The sequence below is a fragment of the Sinohyriopsis cumingii genome, chromosome 15 (genome assembly GCF_028554795.1).
Source record: "Sinohyriopsis cumingii isolate HCF-2022 chromosome 15, ASM2855479v2, whole genome shotgun sequence".
NCBI classification, from domain to species: Eukaryota; Metazoa; Mollusca; class Bivalvia; order Unionida; family Unionidae; genus Sinohyriopsis; species Sinohyriopsis cumingii.
In genome coordinates this window covers 92,934-106,047 of record NC_142975.1, presented here as the reverse complement: position 1 = coordinate 106,047, position 13,114 = coordinate 92,934, and the positions used below count along the sequence as shown (strand labels likewise).

The window sequence follows — 13,114 nt, the reverse complement described above, 5'->3', positions numbered from 1 at the left end:
TATAACATTTGCAAATAATATTTGTTAAAACATATCTATTCGTTACTTCAGTTTGAATATGTGTGCTCGCTACCTAAATTCTCAAAGACAAAGACTTATGATCTGGAGTAATTTAATCATCATACCGTATCATGACATCGATCTCCTGAAAAACTGTAAGCATAGAACAGGGAGTATAGGTTTATAACCCACTTTGAAAACGATTGTACATTCATCAGTTTCTTAGTCTGCCAGCGACCATTATCGTGCTTTAATAGAAGACACACTTGCCGATAGATGATACATTTTCAAACCGCCTAGCAAAACTCTACGTTCATTGACATAGTTTGAACAACGCTTCGAACTTTTGTCTGTCATCTTTGAGGGCCATCAGGAACCCCATCTAAGCCAGTTCACTCACACACAGCAAATATGGTGGATTTGTGTGTCGTCGACGTGCTGCTCCCATCAAAAGGAAACCTTTCGGATACGCCCAAGTAGGGAACGTGTCGTCATTCAGTGGAAATGGTTCATCTGCGAGTAGGACTATGTGGAATGTATTTGGCCCGGAGTGGATGAAAGCAAGTTATAACCCAAACCAACATTTTTCCAATTTATAATATCATCATTCTTATCAACTGCATTAATACATACATATTAGGGTCAAGTCAAGCAGCTCAATGCACCCGACCCTAAAAGATATATACAACAATGTAGCCATCATTTGAAAACAACCGGGGAAGAAATAATAACTACTATAATATACGTTAACTAATTCGATTCAAATACAATTTCAATAAATATAATTCGCAACAAAATACCGTTTGCATAGCAAAGGCTAAAAAACGAACGTGCCGCACTGTAATCAATATAGAAAGCGTCGTACCTCGGTGCATATCAGTCTTCCTACTGGTGGCGTCACGATAAATCAGCCATTGGTGTTAGCACACTCAATTAGGTTTGACCTACTTCCAATTGGAGGGCGCCCATCAGGGCCCGAGGTCATAAACATAATAACGCGTAACAATATCTAGATTTCCAAACGAGTATATTTTGGAAAACATTTCCTCATGGGCAAGATCCATTGTTTCATCAATCGGAATAGGATTCACTATCACAATATTAAAGTAAGAACCTGATTCACCTAAATTACGCTGATTTGACGACGTCTATATGTCCTTTCTAAAGAAGGAGTTCTGTCTTCAACAGGAATCCAGAGAAAGTGTTCCGAACATTATACATGTGTTAGTAGTAGTAGTAGGAGTAGCAGTAGTAGTGTTAGTGGTAGTAATAGTACTAGTATTAATGGTATTTGTATGAGTTAATGTTACACGAGGAATGGTTTTCTCTTTCCAATCACATACAATTCAACAAACTCCATGCCATCATGTAATGAAAGCATTTTGTGGTTTATTTTCTACAGAGAAAATTATAATGCATATTTGTCGCTTTCAGTTACCGATCCGTGAATAGAAAAGTTTTAACACATGATATGATCAGTGTTCTAACGATATTTTTCGAACATTGACTGGGGAGACCTGTATAATATTTAACTCCAAAATATTTGTTTGAAATTGTTTTCATTGACTGAATGGATGTATGGATATGTATTCATCAGCCCACAAGGACGGTTCATGGGTCAACTGTTATTTCTTGTTATACTCATGTATTGTCCTTGAGAGCCAGATTTATTATTCGACTGATTATTGGTGACCTTCGCTAGCACAGTTTCGCAAATTGCATCAATGTTGCATAGCCTCAATCAGAGTTGACAATCCTCCAATGTGACCATTGATTCAATACACATGAGGGCCAATCTCACAATCGCCTTTCTATAGAAAGACTTCTTACTTGTCCTATGTTCAGACCACATGATAGATGATTCTCTTTCAACTTTTCTTGGAATATGCTCGTTTGCATGGCAGTCCTTCAACACAGTTAACGTCTCCATCCGGAAAGCGCTAAAATGAAACGCAGCTAGTTCAGTCACAGTTCCTGCCTTTGAACATTTAGTAAATTAAAAAATATTTTTATGTAGCTTAAATTCCTCACCTACGAGTTGAAAATGAAAACTCACAGTGAATCGTGTTTGATAAGTCTTAATGTTTATAAAGTAGAAACGTACGCTCCCAATGGCATTATAACCTTCGCGATAATGATAATTTTGTACAATCATAAACACTAAATTTAAATAATATCACCCACCCCTCAACAGTGGGAGGCTATTTTCTTGTAACAACTAGTATTGCCATCCATTTAGAATTTATAGAGGTATCAGAATACCGATAAGATGAACTTACCTATAAGTTAATGTAGTTGACCATCATGGATGTTTAGAACACGTTTTATGACTAGTTATAGTGTTTTCTACCATGTTCTACATCTGCGCCTCGGGGTAAATCATTTGCTCTTTTGACATATGCTGGTGCGCATGCTTTCTGAAGAATGCTTTTAGTTTCTCCTGAAGATATAATCTCTCATGGAAAATGTATATAGCCTCGGTAGCGCAGCAGGTAGCGCGTCAGTCTCATAATCAATCGTAGAGAGCAATCTGAAGGTCGTGAGTTCGATCCTCACCCGGGGCAGATATTTTGTCTCCTTAGCTCGAATTATTACCTTTTATCCTTTGTGGTTATTCTATTTAATTCCACCAATTATACTCACATTAGAGTGAAAACGCCAAATGTATATATCAAATGTAACGACCAAGTTTGAAGGATGGTGTGCCTCAAACTGATGGGAAACTATCATTACCTATTCAAACAGATCCCACTTGAAAGCACAATGGACACTCTACACCGTTCCAGTGGCCTAATGTTTAGGGCGTCCGTTGTGGATGCGGGAGGTCATGGGTTTGATCCCCAGCCTAGTCCTATCAGAGACTTACAAAATTGATACTGACAACTGCCTCTCTAGGTGCTCAGCATTAAGAAGTTAGTGATAGAACTGGTTGGCCTGGTCTCAGGATAATGGGACTGGGTGGGACATCATGCTACGTGTCTGCGACATGATGCCCCAGTGCTAGGCATCACTATAAACTGCCACACTGCAGACAACGTACCTATATGATTGAAAAATTGTTAAAGCTACGTTAAAAATCCAAATCAAACAAAAACACACACACTCTCTCTCTCTCTCTCTCTCCTGTAAAGACAGAAAAGGTACATGCACGTGATACTTGAGTACAGTATCAAACTTGACTATTTTAAAAACAACTTGCAACAAAGAAAGGCAAATATTGTTCTATCCGTCGAGCATAAGTTACAGGGAAGATGACACTTTTGCATTTGGTAATGGTCAATTGAAGTCTGTATTGATCTATGGAAGTCTGTATTCATAAACATGAAACGGGGACCAAAGGATATAATACAATTACACGTTTGTTACATAAATATAATCTTCTTCCCATGCGTATATTAGGACAAAAATCTGTCGGTCTCGATCCCGCCAACTTTCTGCTCTTACATTAATAAATATATTCACTGTCTGGTGTCAGATATAACATTTGCAAATAATATTTGTTAAAACATATCTATTCGTTACTTCAGTTTGAATATGTGTGCTCGCTACCTAAATTCTCAAAGACAAAGACTTATGATCTGGAGTAATTTAATCATCATACCGTATCATGACATCGATCTCCTGAAAAACTGTAAGCATAGAACAGGGAGTATAGGTTTATAACCCACTTTGAAAACGATTGTACATTCATCAGTTTCTTAGTCTGCCAGCGACCATTATCGTGCTTTAATAGAAGACACACTTGCCGATAGATGATACATTTTCAAACCGCCTAGCAAAACTCTACGTTCATTGACATAGTTTGAACAACGCTTCGAACTTTTGTCTGTCATCTTTGAGGGCCATCAGGAACCCCATCTAAGCCAGTTCACTCACACACAGCAAATATGGTGGATTTGTGTGTCGTCGACGTGCTGCTCCCATCAAAAGGAAACCTTTCGGATACGCCTAAGTAGGGAACGTGTCGTCATTCAGTGGAAATGGTTCATCTGCGAGTAGGACTATGTGGAATGTATTTGGCCCGGAGGGGATGAAAGCAAGTTATAACCCAAACCAACATTTTTCCAATTTATAATATCATCATTCTTATCAACTGCATTAATACATACATATTAGGGTCAAGTCAAGCAGCTCAATGCACCCGACCCTAAAAGATATATACAACAATGTAGCCATCATTTGAAAACAACCGGGGAAGAAATAATAACTACTATAATATACGTTAACTAATTCGATTCAAATACAATTTCAATAAATATAATTCGCAACAAAATACCGTTTGCATAGCAAAGGCTAAAAAACGAACGTGCCGCACTGTAATCAATATAGAAAGCGTCGTACCTCGGTGCATATCAGTCTTCCTACTGGTGACGTCACGATAAATCAGCCATTGGTGTTAGCACACTCAATTAGGTTTGACCTACTTCCAATTGGAGGGCGCCCATCAGGGCCCGAGGTCATAAACATAATAACGCGTAACAATATCTAGATTTCCAAACGAGTATATTTTGGAAAACATTTCCTCATGGGCAAGATCCATTGTTTCATCAATCGGAATAGGATTCACTATCACAATATTAAAGTAAGAACCTGATTCACCTAAATTACGCTGATTTGACGACGTCTATATGTCCTTTCTAAAGAAGGAGTTCTGTCTTCAACAGGAATCCAGAGAAAGTGTTCCGAGCATTATACATGTGTTAGTAGTAGTAGTAGGAGTAGCAGTAGTAGTGTTAGTGGTAGTAATAGTACTAGTATTAATGGTATTTGTATGAGTTAATGTTACACGAGGAATGGTTTTCTCTTTCCAATCACATACAATTCAACAAACTCCATGCCATCATGTAATGAAAGCATTTTGTGGTTTATTTTCTACAGAGAAAATTATAATGCATATTTGTCGCTTTCAGTTACCGATCCGTGAATAGAAAAGTTTTAACACATGATATGATCAGTGTTCTAACGATATTTTTCGAACATTGACTGGGGAGACCTGTATAATATTTAACTCCAAAATATTTGTTTGAAATTGTTTTCATTGACTGAATGGATGTATGGATATGTATTCATCAGCCCACAAGGACGGTTCATGGGTCAACTGTTATTTCTTGTTATACTCATGTATTGTCCTTGAGAGCCAGATTTATTATTCGACTGATTATTGGTGACCTTCGCTAGCACAGTTTCGCAAATTGCATCAATGTTGCATAGCCTCAATCAGAGTTGACAATCCTCCAATGTGACCATTGATTCAATACACATGAGGGCCAATCTCACAATCGCCTTTCTATAGAAAGACTTCTTACTTGTCCTATGTTCAGACCACATGATAGATGATTCTCTTTCAACTTTTCTTGGAATATGCTCGTTTGCATGGCAGTCCTTCAACACAGTTAACGTCTCCATCCGGAAAGCGCTAAAATGAAACGCAGCTAGTTCAGTCACAGTTCCTGCCTTTGAACATTTAGTAAATTAAAAAATATTTTTGTGTAGCTTAAATTCCTCACCTACGAGTTGAAAATGAAAACTCACAGTGAATCGTGTTTGATAAGTCTTAATGTTTATAAAGTAGAAACGTACGCTCCCAATGGCATTATAACCTTCGCGATAATGATAATTTTGTACAATCATAAACACTAAATTTAAATAATATCACCCACCCCTCAACAGTGGGAGGCTATTTTCTTGTAACAACTAGTATTGCCATCCATTTAGAATTTATAGAGGTATCAGAATACCGATAAGATGAACTTACCTATAAGTTAATGTAGTTGACCATCATGGATGTTTAGAACACGTTTTATGACTAGTTATAGTGTTTTCTACCATGTTCTACATCTGCGCCTCGGGGTAAATCATTTGCTCTTTTGACATATGCTGGTGCGCATGCTTTCTGAAGAATGCTTTTAGTTTCTCCTGAAGATATAATCTCTCATGGAAAATGTATATAGCCTCGGTAGCGCAGCAGGTAGCGCGTCAGTCTCATAATCAATCGTAGAGAGCAATCTGAAGGTCGTGAGTTCGATCCTCACCCGGGGCAGATATTTTGTCTCCTTAGCTCGAATTATTACCTTTTATCCTTTGTGGTTATTCTATTTAATTCCACCAATTATACTCACATTAGAGTGAAAACGCCAAATGTATATATCAAATGTAACGACCAAGTTTGAAGGATGGTGTGCCTCAAACTGATGGGAAACTATCATTACCTATTCAAACAGATCCCACTTGAAAGCACAATGGACACTCTACACCGTTCCAGTGGCCTAATGTTTAGGGCGTCCGTTGTGGATGCGGGAGGTCATGGGTTTGATCCCCAGCCTAGTCCTATCAGAGACTTACAAAATTGATACTGACAACTGCCTCTCTAGGTGCTCAGCATTAAGAAGTTAGTGATAGAACTGGTTGGCCTGGTCTCAGGATAATGGGACTGGGTGGGACATCATGCTACGTGTCTGCGACATGATGCCCCAGTGCTAGGCATCACTATAAACTGCCACACTGCAGACAACGTACCTATATGATTGAAAAATTGTTAAAGCTACGTTAAAAATCCAAATCAAACAAAAACACTCTCTCTCTCTCTCTCTCTCTCTCTCTCTCTCTCTCTCCTGTAAAGACAGAAAAGGTACATGCACGTGATACTTGAGTACAGTATCAAACTTGACTATTTTAAAAACAACTTGCAACAAAGAAAGGCAAATATTGTTCTATCCGTCGAGCATAAGTTACAGGGAAGATGACACTTTTGCATTTGGTAATGGTCAATTGAAGTCTGTATTGATCTGTGGAAGTCTGTATTCATAAACATGAAACGGGGACCAAAGGATATAATACAATTACACGTTTGTTACATAAATATAATCTTCTTCCCATGCGTATATTAGGACAAAAATCTGTCGGTCTCGATCCCGCCAACTTTCTGCTCTTACATTAATAAATATATTCACTGTCTGGTGTCAGATATAACATTTGCAAATAATATTTGTTAAAACATATCTATTCGTTACTTCAGTTTGAATATGTGTGCTCGCTACCTAAATTCTCAAAGACAAAGACTTATGATCTGGAGTAATTTAATCATCATACCGTATCATGACATCGATCTCCTGAAAAACTGTAAGCATAGAACAGGGAGTATAGGTTTATAACCCACTTTGAAAACGATTGTACATTCATCAGTTTCTTAGTCTGCCAGCGACCATTATCGTGCTTTAATAGAAGACACACTTGCCGATAGATGATACATTTTCAAACCGCCTAGCAAAACTCTACGTTCATTGACATAGTTTGAACAACGCTTCGAACTTTTGTCTGTCATCTTTGAGGGCCATCAGGAACCCCATCTAAGCCAGTTCACTCACACACAGCAAATATGGTGGATTTGTGAGTCGTCGACGTGCTGCTACCCATCAAAAGGAAACCTTTCGGATACGCCTAAGTAGGGAACGTGTCGTCATTCAATGGAAATGGTTCATCTGCGAGTAGGACTATGTGGAATGTATTTGGCCCGAAGTGGATGAAATCAAGTTATAACCCAAACCAACATTTTTCCAATTTATAATATCATCATTCTTATCAACTGCATTAATACATACATATTAGGGTCAAGTCAAGCAGCTCAATGCACCCGACCCTAAAAGATATATACAACAATGTAGCCATCATTTGAAAACAACCGGGGAAGAAATAATAACTACTATAATATACGTTAACTAATTCGATTCAAATACAATTTCAATAAATATAATTCGCAACAAAATACCGTTTGCATAGCAAAGGCTAAAAAACGAACGTGCCGCACTGTAATCAATATAGAAAGCGTCGTACCTCGGTGCATATCAGTCTTCCTACTGGTGACGTCACGATAAATCAGCCATTGGTGTTAGCACACTCAATTAGGTTTGACCTACTTCCAATTGGAGGGCGCCCAGCAGGGCCCGAGGTCATAAACATAATAACGCGTAACAATATCTAGATTTCCAAACGAGTATATTTTGGAAAACATTTCCTCATGGGCAAGATCCATTGTTTCATCAATCGGAATAGGATTCACTATCACAATATTAAAGTAAGAACCTGATTCACCTAAATTACGCTGATTTGACGACGTCTATATGTCCTTTCTAAAGAAGGAGTTCTGTCTTCAACAGGAATCCAGAGAAAGTGTTCCGAACATTATACATGTGTTAGTAGTAGTAGTAGGAGTAGCAGTAGTAGTGTTAGTGGTAGTAATAGTACTAGTATTAATGGTATTTGTATGAGTTAATGTTACACGAGGAATGGTTTTCTCTTTCCAATCACATACAATTCAACAAACTCCATGCCATCATGTAATGAAAGCATTTTGTGGTTTATTTTCTACAGAGAAAATTATAATGCATATTTGTCGCTTTCAGTTACCGATCCGTGAATAGAAAAGTTTTAACACATGATATGATCAGTGTTCTAACGATATTTTTCGAACATTGACTGGGGAGACCTGTATAATATTTAACTCCAAAATATTTGTTTGAAATTGTTTTCATTGACTGAATGGATGTATGGATATGTATTCATCAGCCCACAAGGACGGTTCATGGGTCAACTGTTATTTCTTGTTATACTCATGTATTGTCCTTGAGAGCCAGATTTATTATTCGACTGATTATTGGTGACCTTCGCTAGCACAGTTTCGCAAATTGCATCAATGTTGCATAGCCTCAATCAGAGTTGACAATCCTCCAATGTGACCATTGATTCAATACACATGAGGGCCAATCTCACAATCGCCTTTCTATAGAAAGACTTCTTACTTGTCCTATGTTCAGACCACATGATAGATGATTCTCTTTCAACTTTTCTTGGAATATGCTCGTTTGCATGGCAGTCCTTCAACACAGTTAACGTCTCCATCCGGAAAGCGCTAAAATGAAACGCAGCTAGTTCAGTCACAGTTCCTGCCTTTGAACATTTAGTAAATTAAAAAATATTTTTATGTAGCTTAAATTCCTCACCTACGAGTTGAAAATGAAAACTCACAGTGAATCGTGTTTGATAAGTCTTAATGTTTATAAAGTAGAAACGTACGCTCCCAATGGCATTATAACCTTCGCGATAATGATAATTTTGTACAATCATAAACACTAAATTTAAATAATATCACCCACCCCTCAACAGTGGGAGGCTATTTTCTTGTAACAACTAGTATTGCCATCCATTTAGAATTTATAGAGGTATCAGAATACCGATAAGATGAACTTACCTATAAGTTAATGTAGTTGACCATCATGGATGTTTAGAACACGTTTTATGACTAGTTATAGTGTTTTCTACCATGTTCTACATCTGCGCCTCGGGGTAAATCATTTGCTCTTTTGACATATGCTGGTGCGCATGCTTTCTGAAGAATGCTTTTAGTTTCTCCTGAAGATATAATCTCTCATGGAAAATGTATATAGCCTCGGTAGCGCAGCAGGTAGCGCGTCAGTCTCATAATCAATCGTAGAGAGCAATCTGAAGGTCGTGAGTTCGATCCTCACCCGGGGCAGATATTTTGTCTCCTTAGCTCGAATTGTTACCTTTTATCCTTTGTGGTTATTCTATTTAATTCCACCAATTATACTCACATTAGAGTGAAAACGCCAAATGTATATATCAAATGTAACGACCAAGTTTGAAGGATGGTGTGCCTCAAACTGATGGGAAACTATCATTACCTATTCAAACAGATCCCACTTGAAAGCACAATGGACACTCTACACCGTTCCAGTGGCCTAATGTTTAGGGCGTCCGTTGTGGATGCGGGAGGTCATGGGTTTGATCCCCAGCCTAGTCCTATCAGAGACTTACAAAATTGATACTGACAACTGCCTCTCTAGGTGCTCAGCATTAAGAAGTTAGTGATAGAACTGGTTGGCCTGGTCTCAGGATAATGGGACTGGGTGGGACATCATGCTACGTGTCTGCGACATGATGCCCCAGTGCTAGGCATCACTATAAACTGCCACACTGCAGACAACGTACCTATATGATTGAAAAATTGTTAAAGCTACGTTAAAAATCCAAATCAAACAAAAACACTCTCTCTCTCTCTCTCTCTCTCTCTCTCTCTCTCTCTCCTGTAAAGACAGAAAAGGTACATGCACGTGATACTTGAGTACAGTATCAAACTTGACTATTTTAAAAACAACTTGCAACAAAGAAAGGCAAATATTGTTCTATCCGTCGAGCATAAGTTACAGGGAAGATGACACTTTTGCATTTGGTAATGGTCAATTGAAGTCTGTATTGATCTGTGGAAGTCTGTATTCATAAACATGAAACGGGGACCAAAGGATATAATACAATTACACGTTTGTTACATAAATATAATCTTCTTCCCATGCGTATATTAGGACAAAAATCTGTCGGTCTCGATCCCGCCAACTTTCTGCTCTTACATTAATAAATATATTCACTGTCTGGTGTCAGATATAACATTTGCAAATAATATTTGTTAAAACATATCTATTCGTTACTTCAGTTTGAATATGTGTGCTCGCTACCTAAATTCTCAAAGACAAAGACTTATGATCTGGAGTAATTTAATCATCATACCGTATCATGACATCGATCTCCTGAAAAACTGTAAGCATAGAACAGGGAGTATAGGTTTATAACCCACTTTGAAAACGATTGTACATTCATCAGTTTCTTAGTCTGCCAGCGACCATTATCGTGCTTTAATAGAAGACACACTTGCCGATAGATGATACATTTTCAAACCGCCTAGCAAAACTCTACGTTCATTGACATAGTTTGAACAACGCTTCGAACTTTTGTCTGTCATCTTTGAGGGCCATCAGGAACCCCATCTAAGCCAGTTCACTCACACACAGCAAATATGGTGGATTTGTGAGTCGTCGACGTGCTGCTACCCATCAAAAGGAAACCTTTCGGATACGCCTAAGTAGGGAACGTGTCGTCATTCAATGGAAATGGTTCATCTGCGAGTAGGACTATGTGGAATGTATTTGGCCCGAAGTGGATGAAATCAAGTTATAACCCAAACCAACATTTTTCCAATTTATAATATCATCATTCTTATCAACTGCATTAATACATACATATTAGGGTCAAGTCAAGCAGCTCAATGCACCCGACCCTAAAAGATATATACAACAATGTAGCCATCATTTGAAAACAACCGGGGAAGAAATAATAACTACTATAATATACGTTAACTAATTCGATTCAAATACAATTTCAATAAATATAATTCGCAACAAAATACCGTTTGCATAGCAAAGGCTAAAAAACGAACGTGCCGCACTGTAATCAATATAGAAAGCGTCGTACCTCGGTGCATATCAGTCTTCCTACTGGTGACGTCACGATAAATCAGCCATTGGTGTTAGCACACTCAATTAGGTTTGACCTACTTCCAATTGGAGGGCGCCCAGCAGGGCCCGAGGTCATAAACATAATAACGCGTAACAATATCTAGATTTCCAAACGAGTATATTTTGGAAAACATTTCCTCATGGGCAAGATCCATTGTTTCATCAATCGGAATAGGATTCACTATCACAATATTAAAGTAAGAACCTGATTCACCTAAATTACGCTGATTTGACGACGTCTATATGTCCTTTCTAAAGAAGGAGTTCTGTCTTCAACAGGAATCCAGAGAAAGTGTTCCGAACATTATACATGTGTTAGTAGTAGTAGTAGGAGTAGCAGTAGTAGTGTTAGTGGTAGTAATAGTACTAGTATTAATGGTATTTGTATGAGTTAATGTTACACGAGGAATGGTTTTCTCTTTCCAATCACATACAATTCAACAAACTCCATGCCATCATGTAATGAAAGCATTTTGTGGTTTATTTTCTACAGAGAAAATTATAATGCATATTTGTCGCTTTCAGTTACCGATCCGTGAATAGAAAAGTTTTAACACATGATATGATCAGTGTTCTAACGATATTTTTCGAACATTGACTGGGGAGACCTGTATAATATTTAACTCCAAAATATTTGTTTGAAATTGTTTTCATTGACTGAATGGATGTATGGATATGTATTCATCAGCCCACAAGGACGGTTCATGGGTCAACTGTTATTTCTTGTTATACTCATGTATTGTCCTTGAGAGCCAGATTTATTATTCGACTGATTATTGGTGACCTTCGCTAGCACAGTTTCGCAAATTGCATCAATGTTGCATAGCCTCAATCAGAGTTGACAATCCTCCAATGTGACCATTGATTCAATACACATGAGGGCCAATCTCACAATCGCCTTTCTATAGAAAGACTTCTTACTTGTCCTATGTTCAGACCACATGATAGATGATTCTCTTTCAACTTTTCTTGGAATATGCTCGTTTGCATGGCAGTCCTTCAACACAGTTAACGTCTCCATCCGGAAAGCGCTAAAATGAAACGCAGCTAGTTCAGTCACAGTTCCTGCCTTTGAACATTTAGTAAATTAAAAAATATTTTTATGTAGCTTAAATTCCTCACCTACGAGTTGAAAATGAAAACTCACAGTGAATCGTGTTTGATAAGTCTTAATGTTTATAAAGTAGAAACGTACGCTCCCAATGGCATTATAACCTTCGCGATAATGATAATTTTGTACAATCATAAACACTAAATTTAAATAATATCACCCACCCCTCAACAGTGGGAGGCTATTTTCTTGTAACAACTAGTATTGCCATCCATTTAGAATTTATAGAGGTATCAGAATACCGATAAGATGAACTTACCTATAAGTTAATGTAGTTGACCATCATGGATGTTTAGAACACGTTTTATGACTAGTTATAGTGTTTTCTACCATGTTCTACATCTGCGCCTCGGGGTAAATCATTTGCTCTTTTGACATATGCTGGTGCGCATGCTTTCTGAAGAATGCTTTTAGTTTCTCCTGAAGATATAATCTCTCATGGAAAATGTATATAGCCTCGGTAGCGCAGCAGGTAGCGCGTCAGTCTCATAATCAATCGTAGAGAGCAATCTGAAGGTCGTGAGTTCGATCCTCACCCGGGGCAGATATTTTGTCTCCTTAGCTCGAATTGTTACCTTTTATCCTTTGTGGTTATTCTATTTAATTCCACCAATTATACTCACATTAGAGTGAAAACGCC

At 37.9% G+C, this 13,114-nt stretch overlaps 4 non-coding genes across 4 annotated transcripts; all 4 read left to right on the top strand.

Annotated features, from left to right (window-relative positions):
• Positions 1–2,474: 2,474 nt before the first annotated feature.
• On the top strand, positions 2,475–2,564 carry Trnam-cau (transfer RNA methionine (anticodon CAU)). The gene is given in 2 exon segments: positions 2,475–2,511; positions 2,529–2,564. It is a non-coding gene; the product is annotated as a tRNA-Met (tRNA).
• A 3,386-nt stretch (positions 2,565–5,950) lies between these two features.
• On the top strand, positions 5,951–6,040 carry Trnam-cau (transfer RNA methionine (anticodon CAU)). Its single transcript is given in 2 exon segments — positions 5,951–5,987; positions 6,005–6,040. It is a non-coding gene; the product is annotated as a tRNA-Met (tRNA).
• A 3,399-nt stretch (positions 6,041–9,439) lies between these two features.
• On the top strand, positions 9,440–9,529 carry Trnam-cau (transfer RNA methionine (anticodon CAU)). The gene is given in 2 exon segments: positions 9,440–9,476; positions 9,494–9,529. It is a non-coding gene; the product is annotated as a tRNA-Met (tRNA).
• A 3,399-nt stretch (positions 9,530–12,928) lies between these two features.
• Positions 12,929–13,018, top strand: Trnam-cau (transfer RNA methionine (anticodon CAU)). Its single transcript is given in 2 exon segments — positions 12,929–12,965; positions 12,983–13,018. It is a non-coding gene; the product is annotated as a tRNA-Met (tRNA).
• Positions 13,019–13,114: the final 96 nt, after the last annotated feature.